The following is a 15177-nucleotide window of genomic DNA, read 5'->3' on the forward strand; positions in this document are numbered from 1 at the left end:
ATATATTTCGTGTGCAAACCTATACTTGCTGACATAATGGTAACAAGATCATTCCATTGAATTCTTATATCTTCTTCGACCCACAGTAATACATATACACCACCTTAAGGTCTCTATTTAATACTGTCAATGCCCTCCACCTCTGCTATACTAAACATTGTCCAACCGCCATAGAGCATATTTTAGTTCAATGTGTTTGGGAAATAATTCTCATTCACTTCAGGTTACTGCCCGAATATACATATTAAGGTTATGACTTTTGGTCTTTTTTCTCAAAAATGATTTACTGTAGCGGAAATGAATGAACTTTTGCCTATTAATGTCAAAAATAGCATTTATTCCATTTAATGTTAATGGCTGATGGACCGCTGAACCTCACCATTTAAGGAAATTTGTCAATATATAGTTTTTCTTGATCGGGGGAGCAACCAACGTTGTCTCGAACATTAATTTGCAACCCGATGCACTTATAAGTTTAGCTACTATAGTGATTATAAAACAATAGGCGCCGAAATTCGTCTACAAATATATAGCATTTTGGACTATGGGACATTCCTGAACATTTTTTGAAAATTAGGTTCAGTAGTTTTGAAAAATAATGGTTTGAAAAGAGTGGGCGTGGTCATCAGTTTTCAAGATATGACATATTAGAAAAGTGGGAGTGGTCCGGTATTTTGGCTCCAAATATGTACCTAGGGTGCACACAACTTCATGTATGCTGAAACCGATATAATCATAAGTTTGGCTTATACATATAGCGTTTAAAAGTTAGGCATGGGGAAGGTACCCCACCTCTTCCAAAATTCATAAAATATTCATAAAAACGGCAAACATTGAGTTTTTGCTGCAAATTTTATGGAAATATTGGAGTTATGACATATTTAAAAAAAAAAAAAAACAGGCGTAGTCAGGTCCTTAGGACCTACAAAAGTACCTTATTAATCCGTAAATTTTTAAACCGATACATGCATAATTTTTGCAAATATAACGCTTGGCTTACATTTACGAAATCCACTCGATTTCAACTGTCAATTCATTTGTGTATACGTCAAATGAAATCTCATCTGAAATCCATTGGATTTCAGAAATGGAATTGACAGTTGAAGTCAAGTGGATTTCGTAAATGAAAACCAAGCATAACGTTTTTTAAAAATATCGCATAGGGGAGGTACCCCGCCCTCTCCGGAATTCAATAAAATATGTAGCCTGTTTTCGGGGGCCATCCCTGTACATTCACTGACAATTTTTGTAGTTTTTGTAGAAAAGATTTAAATTGAAAATTGGAAAAAGTGGGCGTGGTAAACTTCTATTTACATAAAAAACCTAAGTTGAGTTATGAAAGCATTTGATTTTTATTCATAAAGATAAGGCGTTTTTTTAATATGCCCCCTTCAAAGTTCAAGAAAAAATGCATACTATTTTCACCGGGGGCCATGCCTGTACATTCCCTGAAATTTTCAGGAAAATCGGTTCAGTAGTTTTGTAACATATTTTAAAAAGTTGGTGTGATCAAGTCTTTGGGTCCTAAAAAAGTGGGTAAGGTCGGAGACACAACCACAATTGTCTCGATACATTCGTAATTATTGTAAATATAACATTTTTAAAAAGTAGGGTATTGGTGAAGTACCCCGCTTCTTCAGAAATGCAACTGAATTTGTAGCCTATTTTAACCGGAGGCCATCCCTGTACATTCCCTGACAATTTCAGAAAAATCGGTTCTGTAGCTTTTGTAGAAAAGATAAAAATTTCAAAATGAAAAAAGTGGGTATGGTAATTTTTCCTTTGCATAAAAACCTAAGTGGGGTTATGGCGAACATTTCACAGAAAGAATTATCGAAATCGGTCTAGCCGTTCTCAACGAAAAACATTTGATTTTTATTACACCCTCAGCCTTTAGGCTAAGGAGGGTATATACACTTTGATACGATGAAAATGTGCCTCATCGAAATAATGGTTTTAGACCCCAAGTATGTTTGGACGAAATGTGTTTCAGACAATTTGGAGTCGATCTAGCCATGTTCGTCCGTCTGTCTGTCTGTCTGTCCTGCTGGCTGGAGCGCACGATAACTCTCGAACGGATGAACCGATTCGGTTAAAATTTTGACTTTCGTAATATTTTGCCCAAACTTAGTTTAAGTTCGAAGATGAGCTACATCGGTCCACTCCTTCCGGTACCTCCCCCACAAAAGTTCGAAAATGTTCGGAATGTTTGTGCGCACGATAACTCTTGAAGGGAGTGACCGATTTGGTCCATACTTTGTATAGCGTAAACTTTCTACCAGAGTAAAATGAGGTTCCAATATGGTCTCAATAGGTCCACTCCTTCGGGTACTTCCCACACAAAATTTCGGAAAAGTTCAGTTTAGGGCCATCTCTCGAATCGCTTTGATTTTTGTTTTAGCAACTTGTATTCACTGCCCTCCATACGACGGTACAAGTTTCATCAGGGGCAAGTCCATACTTCCTTAGAATATAGCATGAAACTTGCAAAAACCCGCTATGAAACCGTGTGAGGTGGTTGGAGCGAAAGATAACTCTCGAACGGATCTGCCGATTCGGTCCAAAATATGTCCTTAGTAATATTTTGTCCAAACATAGTTTAAGTTTGAACATAACTCATATCGGTCCACTCCTTCAGGTACCTCCCCCCAAAATTACAAACATATTCGGAAAAATTGTTCGTACGGTAACTCTTGAAGGAAATGGCCGAATTGGTCTATACTTTACACGTCCTAATATATCTACCAGATATAGATCAGGTTGAAATATGGGCTCTATTTGTCCACTCCATCCGTTACCTCCCACAAAAAATTTCGGATAAGTTCACTTTAAGACCTGATATCGAATCACTTTGATTTTTGTTCAAGCAACTTGCATTCGCTGCCTCAATTACGATGGCAAAAGTTTTTTTAGTGGCAAGTCCATACTTTTTGAGCAAACAGCCCGAAGAGTGTAAAAACCCCCTATGGCACCATATGTTGTGGCTCCTTTTAGTGTCTCCTCCGCAAAACTTTTTATCTTTAATCCTAATCAACATTTTCGTCGGTTCAAACGCCCAAAATTTTTAAAACCCCCTAAATACATACGTATTTTGGGAAAAATTTGTTTCAATATAAACAGGCTGAGGGTATATCTCTGTCGGCAAAGCCGACTGATACTTTTTTACTTGTTTATATACACATAGTATTTTTAAAGAAATAGGGTATAGGGGAATTTCCCCGCCCCTTCCGAAATTCAACTAAATGTGTAGTCTATTTTAACCGGGGTCATCCCTGTGTTTTAGGTGCAGTTTAAGTGCTGCTGTGGTCCTGTTTAGAGCTAACAAGTCCATGTTTTCTGATCAATGATCACCCAAAAGCTTCAAAATTTTACATGACCAACTTCTACGGAGAATCGAATCGTGTAGAAATTTTATTAGGGGATTGTCGTTGTAATCTTGACTACGGATTATATGTATTTTGAGTTATGGGTTCCGAAATTTTCCAGTATTAAGGGTCACTCTTTCATACACTGCTGGATCTAAAGTTGTGTTATTTTTAACAACACTATAACCGTATTCTCTATATTTCTCTCGATAATTATATAATAGTTCCACCAACATCGCAGCCGGGACAAGGGAGACTTCTCTCATATCAATGAGTGCACCCCGATTCATATTCGGTCGGCGAGGCCGAATGGCGTGTCTTACAGAAGTTGTACTAGGCTGGAATGCTCAGGAAATGTCGCCAACATTACTAAATTATTATTTCCCACAGTTGAACATTTGATGTTGCCTAGCCGAGGAATCGAATCCAAGACCTTCAGCGTGCAAGAGTGTGGATACCATTGCACAACGGTGGCGCCCACTTCTCTCGATAATGGCCCGAATACTTCAAAATTACTGTCCATGATGTTAAAATCAAGATCAAGCTCGCAATATTTTAGGTAGAGCTTTGCAATTTCGTGCAGAAGTTTCCATTTCCTCTCGTATAAGCTATCAGAGAAATGCATAAGTAGCTGACTTCTACACTCATGAGCCACTTGCCAAAAAACAATTATAAGTGTAGTTTTTCACTTAAAAATATGTATAAGTATCACTTGCCACTCAAAAAATAAGTTATCTAAAAATTAAAGCTTTTAAATACTCGCGTATGCTTTGCCAATTCGTTTTGTGTACTCAATTACATTAAGTGTTATTTTTAACCCTTATCAACCAACCCATTGTGTTATGCTCACCGAGAGAGTAGACAAAAGATCACAAAACCAAAACCACTTGAACCACTTGATAAGTGTACGTAAATGTAAAATAAAATTAAAAATTGATTTTTATTTATAAAAAATAAAAGCATTGAATTTGCAGTTTCTAGTAATGGCTAGAATTTTTAAATGTTAGAAGAATGGGCTAATCTATATTCCTTACATAAGTATACATAACATTACAAGCATAGAACATGACAATCTTTGTACTGTTTGTAGTGTTGTGTGTGTTCCACCTGTGGAGCCACTTGGATATTATCTACGATTTGTTTGCGAGTTTTGTATACAGTGCAAAATACAAATACACTAAGCAACACTGAAACTGCAAACAACTTTTAGTGTGCATTTTTTGATAGTACATATTTAGACTACAAAAACCCTAGTAGGGTTTTGTGCTGTCAGATCCAGTTCGTATTTTATGGCCGCATCTAAACCGGGCTAAAATTACACTTTTTTGCATTTATCGGGCCTTTATCTCAGAAACGATTAGGAATTTGGCCTTGCTGTCTTAGGCAATATTGTAGCCCTGAACTAGTAGAACTTATCCTTTGAACAGACCATATAGGAAAAACTCCATCTAGGGCATCAAAATCTATAAAATATAGAAAAATTTACATAATTGCTGATATTTTGGTCAGTATCGGCTAAACTATTGGTAGTTGAACCAAGTAAATCTTCCAAATAATGTTCTCAACAATTCTTTAGAACATTCTGAAACTCTAAATTGCTTACTTCTTGTTGTTTCAGCGGTATTTTGTATCATATCTTTTACAACACGTATTTCAAACACAGTTCACACCACCAGTTTATTCTCGCATTTCGGATTTCACTACATTATTGACATTTTTATTAAATGGTCGTTGAAAAATGTACTGAAAATAGTGGCATAGAGGCATTTTACAACAATAACATGTTCTGAAGAGTTGTGTATTACATTCCAGGGAATATTTATGCAAAAGATAATATTCAGAAAAAATTAACGGTTTTGGAGATACGGTGTGAAATGTATAACAATTGTGGAATTTTTGCATATATTTTGAAATTTGAGGCAATAAATGTAGTTTTTCGAGTTCATTATTTCTCCAAATATGTTATTCTTGTTCTTATCTACAAATTTGCTTCAGAGGTCAGAAGAAGATTCGCATTGGTTTCAGAGATATAGCCCTGAATTTCTCTCAAAACTCAATATTTAACCATGTTTAGATGGGGCCATAAAATCGGAGCTGGATCTGACACAACAGAACCCAACTAGGGTTTCTTGTCGTTTGGGTCTGTACTTTCAAAAAATCCTCAGTTCGAATTGTTTGCACAAGATCGCCTTAAAAATGTTGCACAGTGTTATTTTACTGTTTTCGCACAAGCAACGGTCGTGATGTGTCGTAAGTGGTTTTTTGGTGGTGGAAAAATACTCGAGTGCAAGATAACACTTGAATTTAAAAGCTTAAGATCCAAAAACACTTGTGTGTGCTCAAGTGGCTTACAGAGGCAAGTGGCTTGCCTCTATTCACAAGGGGTGGAAAACATGCCTACAGAGAATTTACGTTGTAGGTCCACGTTTTGATATTGTCTTCGTATTTTCAAGGTTTAATGCGCATTATCCTAACGAGATGCTTAAGATTTGGTTTTATGGTCATCGTTCCTGTCGGTATAGTTCTACCTTTTGATATAGTCCCCATGGAACAGTTCACCAATCATAATTTTGATTAATTTTTCTCGTTGGAACTCAGCTGGATAATCGAAAATTGTTTTTAAGTGAAAAAGGAAGCCGAAGATTCGAATCAACACAACCACCAAATTATGTGAACGGTTTCTCTGTTAGTTGGCAGATCATCAGACATATCGACTGTGGGAGCGGCTTCTCTGTCATCAAACAGTGCGTTTTTACAGCGACGGATATTTGACCTTCAATTTACATGGCTTTCATGACAAACCCTTTTTAGTACAGCATTTGGAAGTTATGAGTTTGGCTTTGAACGCTAACACGTCGTGATAACAGTTTCATACATTTTCGAGGACGTTAGTTCAAATTCCAGCCGGTCTCAAGCGGTTTTTTATTTGAAATTGTGCCTGTCCCCAGCAAACATTTGGTAGGCACATGTCATTACTCCATGCATTACCAAGTAATGAGAACTCATTACGCTTCACATTACCAGACAGTACATATATATTGACTCACACATAACTATTTACTTTACTCACACTACAAATGAGGTTAAATACTTAAAAAAATATTTAAGGAAGTACTTCTGTCCTATGACATGCCTATGTAAAAATAATGAATTTTACGGTCAATTTGTAAGTAGTTACTACTGCCAAAATTTACTGAATATGGTCATTACTTGGTAATGTTTTTTTGTTGGGTTAGGGTGAAGATCATTTTAATGTTATTTTTTTTATTTATTTTTCTTGTTGGAGCTGAGCTAAATGATTTATTTTTTACGACCATGGGTTTAGGGTAGTTAGCTGTGATGTGCTTATTGTTTAAATTATTTTATGTGCATTTTGAGTCATACGTATATTTCGATCAATAACGAAAAGCTAATCCATGCTTTGGACTTTCACATCTTTGAATCAATACCACGAGAAGCTTGTAAACTAAATGCTAGGGAATCAATTGAAATATCAATTTCTTTTAAGGGGAAATTACCCTTGACTTGAAAGTCAACAATATAATAATTAAAACTTAAATAGTTTGCTGGGTATTCACATCTATGTGAATATCCTCTAGCAGCACATCTTCCATCACAAACAAACCATCTTTAAGCTAACTTCCTTAAAATGTGTTCGTTTCTATTATGGCCACAATGCAAGCAAATATTTTCATTTTTTTTGATTGCATCCTAGGATTGGCCTTCTTTTAAATGTTTGCTGCGCGCGTGTGTTCTGATTCTTCTTCCTGTTTTCGTTTGATTTTTTTCTTTTTCTTTGTCTACAATAAAATTTAATATATTTTCCATGATTCGTTTGTTGCATTTCTGTGATTCCGACCAAGACGAACGATTTTTTCCAATATGTCCATTCGTGTGCCTGTGTGTGTGTTTGTGCTACGCTTTTCGCCTATTTAAAGAAATATTTAGGTAGCTGATCTTTATTATTTTCGGGGTTTGTCAGAGGTTTTTGTTTTTGGTCTTGTAGCTTTGTTGCTTATTCTACCTCCACCTATTTTTGCCTCGTTAGTTTGATTAAGATAATTTGTTTATCGACAAACTAGAAAATATTTGGAGTGTTGTGGTTTAGACAGTTGTTGTACGCTTGCTTGCTATTGACCATGGGTGGAGGCAAAACAAACATCAAGCCTAGTTAGGGCTGTTGAGATTTCCTGCTGCTACATGTGGTGGCGACATGAAGTTGCCATATCGTTGTAGCTCACGCAACAACACAACGGCATTACGGCAACAACCAAGCAACAATCTCTAACCATTCATATAAAAAAAGCCTAAGGTAAGATGTGTTTGGTTGGTGGTGGTATGGCCTTAATGTTGTTGCCTATAAATGTTACCTTTGATTTGATACTCTTTGCCATTGTGTTGTTGTTGCTTCGTTTTTATTAGATGATATAAATTTAAATGGATTTTAATGTTTAGTTATATACACAGGAGGAGGTGGTGGATATTTGAATGTTGTCTTAGATTACACATACCTGATATTAAGCGTTCTCAACAGCTATCCAATATCTTAACCGCAGGTTCTACTATTTTTTTTTCTCTCAGCTTAGCTTAGCCTGTCCAACTGTCTTTAATTTGAATTCTGCTCGCCTCGTTAGTTAAAAAGTGTTCTGTAAAATTATAGAAAAAGAAGAAGAAAACAAAAATCACAGATTAATCAATCATGTCGGTAATATTTGGTTATGCGCCACCATCATCTATGCTAGAATTTTAGAGTTAGCGCGTGAGTGTGTGTTTGTGTGAAATATAAAACATTATTGAAATTAATGTTGAACAATTTATTTTGCTTATCAATTTCGTTTGAGGGGATTTTTGAAAGAAATTTGAAGCCATACTCATGTTATTTGTGGTCTTGAATATTTTTGCATAACACTGCCGGCGGCAGCAGTGGCAGCAGTAACATCATTAAATCTAGACTAATGATAGGCTTTTATTTTGACAATATTTTTTGTGAGTTGCCTATGGGGCGTTTTTGTGTTTTTCTAGGCGTAACAGGTTGTTTTTCTCCGGCTTTGCATATTTATCATTTGATAAATGACAAATGAAAGCGTATTTTTTCTAAAATGATAGATGTACTCTGATCCTAAATTTCCAATTAGAAGGAAGTGCTATACAAGATTCTTTACCAAGCAAAATTTTCGTAGTCAAAGATGCTATGCAAGCATGGGTGCAAGTGATGTGGAATGTCACCCCTAAATTGTGAAATTCATTTTCAGATTTAACCCCAGTTTATGTATTTCGAAACGAAAATTTGTGCGCATGAAACACACCCAAACTTTAGTTTTTGAAATATTATTGCCTTTGCTTTTGCTTCAAAACAAAAAACAAATTTGAAAAACACACTCAAATTTGGTAGTTTTTCTTCTTATTAACTTCTGAATTCCTTATGTTTGTATTTTCCAATAATAGAGATATAAAAAAATAAAAAGAAAAATTCAAAACAAACTTACAGCTTCGTTTTCCCAAAAAAAAAAAAAATAGGGGTGCATTAGTTTTGGCCGACACTGTATATCGACATATTTATTCGAATTTCAACCATTTCAAAATAGCGAAAATCAGGACGAACCTATATCGATAATGTTTGGCAAAAGGTATCTCTACAGCCACATTTCAGGCAATTCGATTGTTAAACTTGGCAAAAATCTTAAAAAGTAAAAAATCGGGGTGTGTTAAAACGTGACCGATATAGTCTATTTCAATATAAAATATCCAATGTATTTTATAATTATGTAAAAAATGTTCCACCGTGTGACTGGTGGAGCAATTGTAACAACAACCGCCGTGTTCTCTGATTATCATTGAAAACAACGTCACACAGTGGTTCAGAATCCTTTTATCCTGGTCAAAATTCTGCAACTTTTAAACGGATAGAGATATTTTCATAATTTGTTTGTTAGACAGATAACACAATCAGCTATCTGATGAATTATAAGCGGTAAAATTCGGTCTTGTAGTTGCAGAGAAATTCAAGATCAGAGTTTTGATTTTTTATACTTTGTTCATCATAATATGGGTGTTTTTGTGTTGTTTTTTATCTTCCTAAATGTTAAAGATGGTCAAACGCCATTAATAAATTATAAAAATACCAAAAAACAGTACAAAAACAAATTCAAAACCTTTTTTTTCAAAATTTAAAAAAATAATAATAATAAATTTCAATTTTTTTTAAAAATTAATAATGGGTTTTTTAACAACTCATATACTAAAATTCCCCGATTCCCCGGCCAGTCAACATCAACATTTTCAACGGTGGCAAAAACCCCTCAGTAATGTTGGCGACATTTCCTGAGTATTTTAGCCATGTAAAACTTCTCTATAAAGTGGTGTCTTAAGACACGCCGTTCGGACTCGGCGATAAACAGTAGGTCCCATATCATTGAGCTAATATGAATCGGGGTGCACTCATTGGTATGAGAGAAGTCTCCCTTGTCCCGTATGGGATGTTTGTTTGTTTGTTATTATATACTAAAAATGCCCATTTGTGTTAAAAAAACTGTAATTCATATGGGAAACGGTATCGAAAAAACACACATTTTTACCCATGTAATTTCAATAAATTTAAAAAACTGTTTAACGGACGTAACGGGACTGATACAAAAAGTATATATGAACTGAAAGAGGACACTGTCGGGCATCATTTTGTGAAAACGGAACTTGGAATTTCACTAAAATGTAGTACCTGAGGAAAAATTGAATAGCTCACTTCATGTAAAGGCTACGGTAATTTATTAAAACGACTCCTGAAGGCAACAATCCTACCTGCATAACAATCACAACATCTGTTACAGTTTCCGAGAAATAGGTACTTCTTTTTCCAGAATTTTGCGAAAATTACGTATTTCCAAAAAATGGGAAAAATGTTCGTCTCTATGGACACACCACGTCCACACCTCCCAATATTTTGACCTAATTTTTGGGTTTCGTTAGTTTCAATACGTTTACTATCTAATCCCATATAGAAATTAAATATCTTTGACAAAACAAAATTTTGATTTTTGGCTAGGAAAATCGTGGAAAACCGTGCGTCACTTTTTTAAGAAATCACTGATGCAGGGCGATATAATTACTATGGGCCGAATATTTAGAATAACGGCTCAGGGTTTTTGTTTAGCTGGTTAACAGCAAGTATCTTCTTTGTTGTGAACCAAAGCCTTACTTAAAATTTCGCGGCGGTCAGACTCCTTTCGTTACCTCCCCAATATGGACTCAATCGGTCTACTCCTTCGGGTACCTCCCATACAAAATTTCAGAAAAGTTCAGTTTAGGACCTGCTCTCGAATCGCTTTGATTTTTGTTGCAACAAATTGTATTCACTATCCCCCATACGACGGTACAAGTTTCATCGGGGGCAAGTCCATACTTCCTTAAAAAATAGCCTGTACGCTGCAAAAAAACTCTATGATACCGTCTGTAGTGGTTGAAGCGCAAGATAACTCTCGAACGGATCTGGCGATTCTGTTCAAATTTTGGCTTTCGTAATATTTTGTCCAAACATAGTTTAAGTTCGAAGATAAGCCATATCGGTCCACTCCTTCAGGTACCTCCCCAACAAAAGATAAAAAATGTTCGAAAAAATTTTGCGCACAAAAAATTCTTGAAGGGAGTGACCGATTTGGTCCATACTTTACACATCCTAATATATCCAGCAAATATAGATCAGGTTCGAATACACACTATATTTCTCCACTTCTTCGGGTACCTCCCACACAAAATTTGGGATAAGTTCACTTGAAGACCTGCTCTCGAATCACTTTTTTTTTGAAGCAACCTGCATTCGCTGCCTCAATTAGGACGGTAAAAGTTTTTTTCAGGGACAAGTCCATATTTCTTGAGAAAATAGCCCGGAAGATGTAAAAAGTCCCTATGCCATCATCTGTAGTGGCTGGAGAGTACGATAACTCTCGTACTGATCAACCGATTTGGTCCAAAATTGGGCCTTCGTCATATTTTGTCCAAACTTACCCTGTAGGAAATGTCAATAGTGAATCTATACTGACTTACTACTGACATTGTCAACAGTACTACTGACAAACTGTAGACAACTAATGTAATTTCCTATAGACATTTTGTATGAACGTGTCATTCGAAAGTCAGTACTGACAATGGAACTAGTATGTCAATAGTAAGTCAGTAGTTCCTGAGGAACCATGTGTTGACATTGGAGGTAGTGAGTCAGTATAGACATTGGAGGTAGTAAGTCAGTATAGACAATGGAGGTAGAGAGTCAGTATAGACATTGGAGGTAGTGAGTCAATAGTACCAGATTTTCAATACTAAATTTTTTAGCTTATTTGGAACTTTTCACAGATAAAACAGCTATATAGTACGTTTAATAAGAAGATGAAGCTACACATTTGTTTAAATACTATATTTCATTGAAGAATAAAAAAATTATTTGAAAATGCTAAAAATGTACAAATTGCGTATTACAGTACTTTTATCTTTTTAAATGGCTAAGCCAAAGATTCCACATAAGTAGAAATTAGTAAATAAAGACAATGTTTTCAAGGCTGCTTAAACATTTTAACATATAAATAATAAAAAACGTTTTCGTTTTATTTTCTTGGCCAAGTCGCACCAATGACTTGTCTGCTTAAAACAGTTTTTCTTCTGTTGCACTTAACGTTTTATCAGGCGATTCGCTGAATGTTGATATAACATCTAGGAATTGAAAAGAATAAACATGTATAAATAAACATAAATAAAAAATATGTCCTTAAATTTGCTTGCCTATTACAGCTGTATAACATTGTAAAAATCTCACAATCGATTTATGCCAAATAATTCTTCAACATTGTAATTCATTATTATGCTTAGTTGCATTCAGCATTTCCAGCGAGACGGGACAATATATACATCAGGCTCCATAATCTTCTCTAAAGGTTCCACATAATGTCTAATTGTCGAAATTTCACCACAAATGTTGTTAGTCGCCTCAGAATTCGTACTTTGCTATAGAATTGTTTATTTTTCCCATGTCTTTTATATTTTCTTTTGCTCATACTTGTTATTGAAATTATATGCTTTAAGTTTTCACGATATTTTATTGATTTTTACAAAAACACTTTTTTCACCAACCGCAAAAATTATTTTATGCCAAACAATTAAGAAAATTAAAGAAAGGATGCTTCGTTGGGCTATCATCTGTCAATATACACAATGCTTCTTCTTATTAAGGTAAAGGTATCAATAGTTGACAACCTGGTGACAAAGTGTTGACTTTGTCACCATATTAGTAGACAAAGTGGCGACATGTCAACACATGACCCCACACTTCCTACAGGGTAGATTCAGTTCGAAGATGGACAATACCGGTGCACAACTTCCGATACATCCCCCCAATATTTAAAAAAATTCACTAAAATGGTATGCACGATATCCCATGAACGGGGCAACCAATTTGGTCCAAACCTTGGGTCACCTAATATTTTGTCCAAATTTAGTTTAACTTCTAAAATGGCCGATATAGATCCTCTCCGTAGGGAACCTCCCACACAAAAGTTCAACATTTGTGTCTACGTGTAGTTTAGGGTCGGTTCGAATATCCTTTGGAAATGTATACCAATACTGTTCGTTTTGGTCCTGCTTACAGCGATTTTATGTTATACGATGACACACTGAATTGCATAGTGGGCGCGTTATCTATCGAAAAAATATGACTCCCAAAATAAGATCCACTTCCATAATGGACTATGTCGGTCCATTCCTTCAATTATCTCCTCCGCAACCATTTTGAACTTTAATCCAAATCCACATTTTTGTCGGCAACTTCAAATGTCCAAAAAGGGCACAAAATTCTGAAAAATACCCTAAATGCACTCGATCTGTCCGTAGATGAAAGTTTCAATTCACATTGGCTGAGGGTATATCTCTGTCGGCAAAGTCGACTGATAGCTTTTTAAATTGTTTTATTCTCCATTTGTTCCAAAAGCCCCGCTCAAGAGGTATTCTGGCAATATAAGAAGCATTACACAGAAAACATTTTTAGCCATTTGATAAAAAAAATTCAAAGATTCAATCAAAAATTTATCGATTTTCCGGAGATAAAAAAATTTCATATTGACAAAATTCGATAAAATTATTTGATCACAAAGTAAAAATACAAGTGATAAAATATTTCACATATTGACAAAAATATTTATCAAAATATTCCACATTGTACTTGATGAAACAAAATATTTTCTTGATCAAAAACAGTTTTTGAATACATTTTTTCAATCGATAAAAAATGTTCCAATTTACAATTATTTTGTTGTTTTTTTTATTAAATACAACCCCAAAAGCCAAATTCGTCGAGATGGTTCGATATTGATTTTAAATTAGATTAAAACTATTAATAAGTTATTACGAAAAGCGTACATATATGTCATTTTAACAAATTAAATTAAATAATGCATTACTAAACTTCAATGCATTTGGTGCGGAAACTTTTTTCGCGATAGAGAAAAAATTACACCGTATTTCATAGTAGTTTTTCGTGCTCTTCGCGGCTATGCGGTGGTATTTTTGATATTTGTAAACATTGCAGAAAAGTTGTAACCCTAATGTTTATTGGTAGCTATTCTAACAACCACTGAATGCTGATACAAAATTTGGAATATTTTGATATATATTTTTGTCAATATGTGAAATATTTTATCAGTTCAATATAAAAAAATCGATAAATATTTTAGTCAATATGTGATATATTTTATCAGTTGTATTTTTACTTTGTGATCAAATAATTTTATCGAATTGAGTCAATATGACAATTTTTTGTTATCGCCGGATTTTTTTTTTCTGTGTATGTCTGTCAGAAATAATTAGGTTAGGTGTGGACGACGTCGGGTTTAGAAATAAACTTAGACACTGACGTAGTTACACAGGAAAGCAGGGCTGTCCCATCCTCCCCAATTTTTGCACCTATTCTAAGAAATACCTCATTTTGTGCAACGGATTCTTTCCGAAATAGATTTCTGTAGGATACTTTAGAGTTATGACTTTTTGACATTTTTTCTCAAAAATTATTTCCTGTAGTGAGAATGAATGAACTTTGTCCTATTATTGCCTAATATAACATTTATTCTATTTTATTATAAAAAAAAATCTATGAAATGAAAAAAAATTTCAGTTAAATATCTGCTTACAGTGACTTCAAAAAATTGTCAAAAGTTCTGAAAAATAAAAACTTTGAAAGCTTTTTGTGCGGAAGTTTTTTTTTTATCGAATCACTCTATAACTAAGATTTTATGCCATCTTGGGTAAATACTCATCAAAATATCATACAGGGATACGAGGTTGTAAAAAAGTCATAACCCTAATACTTATCCCTTCAACGTGTTGCCTCAACGAATACACATTTTATTACATAATTGTCCAATATCTTCTATTTCCAATTCCAAAATTTTCTCTCGCCTTGTTAAGTAAACAATTTGAAAATGTCTTCCCTTATTACGAATAAATAAAATACCCTCATTTAAAAACAAAAATGGTAACTTGAAAAAATTACATAAAATTACAAGGCCATTTATAAGTTCTGGAAGTCAGGTCAATGGCCATAAATATAACAAAAGTTCCTGTTTGGTCATTTGCCCAGCATCCAGCATAGACACAACAACAATGATGGCCAGGAATACCGCAACCACATGTTTCAATCTTGAACACATAAAGGGGCTAATGGGCGACATTAACTTTTGGGGCCTTTTGCTAATAAGGGTCACCTCAACAACAGTGAACGAGCGCAGCCAGTTAGCTGGCATCAATTCAGACTCATAATAACTACAAATACAAAACATAA

At 34.8% G+C, this 15177-nt stretch overlaps 2 protein-coding genes across 9 annotated transcripts in view; one reads left to right on the forward strand and one right to left on the reverse strand.

Annotated features, from left to right (window-relative positions):
* The window catches only part of Atg16 (Autophagy-related 16), a 611817-nt gene that overhangs the window by 236747 nt on the left and 359893 nt on the right, over positions 1-15177 (forward strand). The gene's annotated exons all lie outside the window — the stretch shown is intronic.
* Positions 1-15177, reverse strand: part of LOC141389322 (uncharacterized) — a 263625-nt gene that overhangs the window by 182442 nt on the left and 66006 nt on the right. For both annotated transcript variants that reach the window (XM_073960675.1, XM_073960674.1), the window contains one exon: positions 7877-8011. The gene's annotated coding sequence lies outside the window, so the exon portion shown is untranslated. The remainder of the gene's footprint in view (positions 1-7876; positions 8012-15177) is intronic.

This window comes from Musca autumnalis, unplaced genomic scaffold (assembly GCF_047663935.1).
Source record: "Musca autumnalis isolate F117 unplaced genomic scaffold, ASM4766393v1 scaffold_1, whole genome shotgun sequence".
NCBI lineage: Eukaryota > Metazoa > Arthropoda > Insecta > Diptera > Muscidae > Musca > Musca autumnalis.